Source organism: Octopus bimaculoides, chromosome 7 (genome assembly GCF_001194135.2).
Source record: "Octopus bimaculoides isolate UCB-OBI-ISO-001 chromosome 7, ASM119413v2, whole genome shotgun sequence".
Lineage (NCBI taxonomy): Eukaryota > Metazoa > Mollusca > Cephalopoda > Octopoda > Octopodidae > Octopus > Octopus bimaculoides.
Genome location: NC_068987.1, coordinates 31,893,538 through 31,897,723, shown reverse-complemented (window position 1 = coordinate 31,897,723; position 4,186 = coordinate 31,893,538). Strand labels below are relative to the sequence as shown.

General features: G+C 37.4%; 1 protein-coding gene across 1 annotated transcript in view; it reads right to left on the bottom strand.

Annotated features, from left to right (window-relative positions):
• Positions 1-4,186, bottom strand: part of LOC106868937 (uncharacterized) — a 101,249-nt gene that overhangs the window by 95,478 nt on the left and 1,585 nt on the right. The window lies entirely within an intron of this gene.

Sequence of the window (4,186 nt, the reverse complement as noted above, 5' to 3'; positions counted from 1 at the left end):
ATATATATGCATGCATACACCACGGGCTTCTTTCAGTTTCCTTTTACCAGATACACTCAGAAAGCTTTGGTCGGCCCGAGGCTATAATAGAAGACATTTGCCCAAGGTGCCACGCAGTGGGACTGAAGCTGGAACCATGTGGTTGAGAAACAAACTTCTATCTACATAATATATATGAATTTATCTATCTATCTATCTATCTATCTATCTATCTATCTATCTATCTGCACAAGTAGTCAATAAATATCTAAATAAGAATGCGAGTGTGTATAAATATATACGATATGTATTTATGTGTGTGTGTGCCTGTGTGTGTTTATTTCTGTGTGCAAACTCACATATATTTGTCTGTATTTTGCGTTAATTTCATTATTTTAACGCATAAGCATTTCGTCCGTGTCTGCGTTTTGTGTTCAAATGACACCGGATCAACCTTGCCTTTCATCCCTTCGGGGTCGATAAAATAAGTACCAGCTGAGTACTGGATTCGATGTAACCGACTAGCGCCCTCCCCGAAGATTGCGTTTATTAGGGTTCAAGGTTCATCTAACGATTTGTCAACCGGTGAGAGGAGATTCAATTTTTGATATTTATATCCGTTCGGAACTCCGTCGGTTATGACGACAAGTGTTCCAGTTGATCCGATCAACGAAACAACCTGCTCGTGAAATTAACGTGTAAGAGGTTGAGCACTCCATAGACTCGCGTACCCTTAACATAGTTCTCAGGGAGATTCAGGGTGACACAGGATATGACAAGGCTGGCCCTGTGAACTACATGTACCACTCATTTTTGCCAGCTGAGTGGACCAGAAGAACGTGAAAGAAAGTGTCTTGCTCAAAGACACAACGCGCCGCCAGGAACCGAACTCACGCACCTTCATGGTATTTATGCGTTTATATATGATTTTTCTTCGAAAACGAAGCTTCCTTTAGCAGTTAAACATGCCGACAAACGAAACCTAAAGTCCCAGTGAAGGTGAACATTATAATATGTGTGGGCGGATGAGTGTACAGATAGTAGGTGCAATATAGGAGGATTGGTTAAGAAGTTCGCTTCGCAACCACGAGGTTTCAGTTTCTATCCCATGGCGTGGTATTTTGGGTAAAAGTTTTTTTGTCTAGCTTCGTGTCCACCCATAACTTATGAGTGACAGTGTACAGTCGGAAACTGTACAAAAGCTCGTCGAAAGAATAGTCTTGTCATACCCTATGTCACGCTGATTATGACTGAGAATTGCGTTAAACGAAATGCTCAGCTACTGACCTATTAATTGAGGAGCAAGTTATTCAGTTGAACGAACTGAATCTGCATCAACGACTGATGTGTACCCACCTACATGCACTCATAGATAGACAGGTAGATAGATACGTACTGCGTACATACATACATACATTCGAGCTGGCAGAAACGTTAGCACGCCGGGCGAAATGCTATGCGGTATTTCGACTGCCGTTACGTTCTGAGTTCAAATTCCGCCGAGGTCGACTTTGCCTTTCATCCTTTCGGGGTCGATTAAATAAGTACCAGTTACGCACTGGGGTCGATATAATCGACTTAATCCGTTTGTCTGTCCTTGTTTGTCCCCTTTGTGTGTAGCCCATGGTGGGCAGCAAAGAAATAACATACATACATACATTACATACATTACATACATACATACATACATTACATACATACATACATACTATAAGCAGAACAGTAAAACTATGCAAGACTTTTCTCAGGCTTAGAATGTGGCATTGGTTACGTTATCTATATTCCAACGATGGAGCTTTGTATCTTTGTTAGAAACCAATTCCTTCTTGAAAGGAAGACTTTAGATAATTTAAAAACAGAAAAAAAAGCATACATACGTATATGGTTTATATATCTAAATACACACACACACACATACACGCACACGCTTACATATATATTAACCATTTTGTCTAGTGTGTTATTTTAAAGTGAGGATGGAAATTGAAGGATCATAAAATCGACGAAGGCATACACATTTTAAATAAAGTACGTATTTTAATATGTATTCCATCATTTCATTATGTACACATATGCGTACATACATTATACATGTGTGTGTGTGTGTGTAAACGTACTTATGCATATGTATGAATTTTGGAAGAACAGTCCCATCAAAACATCTACCAAGTGAAAGCATAACGGTATGAGTTGGTTGTTTGGGATAGGCAAGAATAATTCTAGACCGTCATAGAGGTCAGCTGCTCTGCTGACGTGAATATCTTTTTGAAAATCAATGGAAAAGAGGATAACTACCGACAACTGTTTCGAAACCTTCAGCTTCTATACCCAGAGTATGAATTCACATTTGTACCAATAATAATAGGTGAACTTGGTTTTGTTATTAAACACCTATATGACTCCCTGGAAAAGCCAGGGTTTCAGAAATAGCAATCAACCGGCTAAGGGGCACATTACAAATACAGCTGTAAGCGGAAAAGTAAAGATATGCAATACTTTTCTCAAGTTCAACAAGTAACATTGCATTTTTGTTAGCTATATTCCAGCGACAGAGCTTTGTATCTTTGTTAGAAACCAGCTCCTTCTTTTCAGGAAGATTCAGATGACTAAAAGTAGAAGAAAATGTAGATACACACACACGCGCGCATTTACACATACATACATACATTCATACATACATACATACATACATACATACATACATACATACATACATACACACAATTCTTAAGACATAATCTGTCTATAAATGCCAAAATGATTATCTGGATAAGCTGGGGTTTTCAGAAAGAAAAAAACAATCAAGCAGCTAAGAAATACAATTTGTAAGCAGAAAAATAAAAATGTGCAAGAATTTTCACAAATTCAACAAGTGACATTGTTTTTGTAATCTACATTCTAACGACCGAACATTTTGTATCTTTGTATCTTTGTATGTATTTCCTCAGAGGAAGATTTCAAATAATTAAAAATAAGAGAACTACACACACACATTCGTGGATCCGTAGTTCTTGTCCGATCATTAAACTAGTGAAAGGTACTCTTAGAAATACTGGGCTTCTGGGAGTAGGCGTGTATCACGATGAAATACCACCGCTTCTGAATTCTTTTTCGATTGCGGAGATACACAGTATGTATGCATCAGTACGGGCAGTCGCATTCTCCTTGCTGCAGCTGTTCTTTATGCGATTCCGACAATGTCTCAGGAGTGGTAACACTAGAACACGAGTTGAATTTTAATAAATCACACACACACACAAATACATTGGGAACAATCTACGTTGAAAATTGTTTAACTAAAGTGGATTATATCAATATTTAGCACTCAATACATGATACGAGTTTAGAGTCGTACGTGTGTGTGTTTGTGTGTGTGTGTGTGTGTGTATGCGCGTGTGTGTGTGTGCGTGCATGTGTGCGTATGTAGGCATATATGTATAACATATACGCATAGATAGATGTGTTAATGCTTGTGTGCATCTATATATATATATATTTTATACATACACAAACACGAATACATAAACTGTTATTTGATGTGAAATCAATAAAGTTTTCTTTAGTGGCGCCAATTTCAATTTTTGAATTGACTTCAATATTTGTTATACTTGTTTAGGCCCCTATGATCTGTGATCAAGGCTCTCCATCCATGAACAACCTATATAATTTTGAGACTACATTATCTAACGTGGCCATCCCTTTATAAGAATATTACAGGGATATTTGGTAACTATTTCTTGCGACTCCATCGCAGATTCAAAATAATTTTAGTTTAACATCATGGGACCAGCAATTACTGAAAAGGGTGCACGAAAAGAAAGAAATAATTATGTGTATTTTTCGTTTTTGTGTTTTCTTTCCGAAGTGGCAGGACATTGTATACTTTGAACACCTGTTTAATAACATTAGTTGTTTTACCTGCTGAAAGGTGAGTTTGGGGAGTCGTAATAAAGTATGATGAAGTATATATCGGAATATGTAACTCAATTTTTATGGAAGCAATACGGAGCCCACAAAGTCAGCAAGTATGTATGTATGTATGTATGTATGTATGTATGTATGTATGTATGTATGTATGTATGTGTGCTCGAAATACGAGAGTAGAAAAACAGCCAACAACTGATGAAGGGTCGTTCCTTATGTTGTTTGTCTTGTTTTCCATTTGTGTCTTTCGTTGTTCGAAAAAATAGTTCATATTCTATGTACT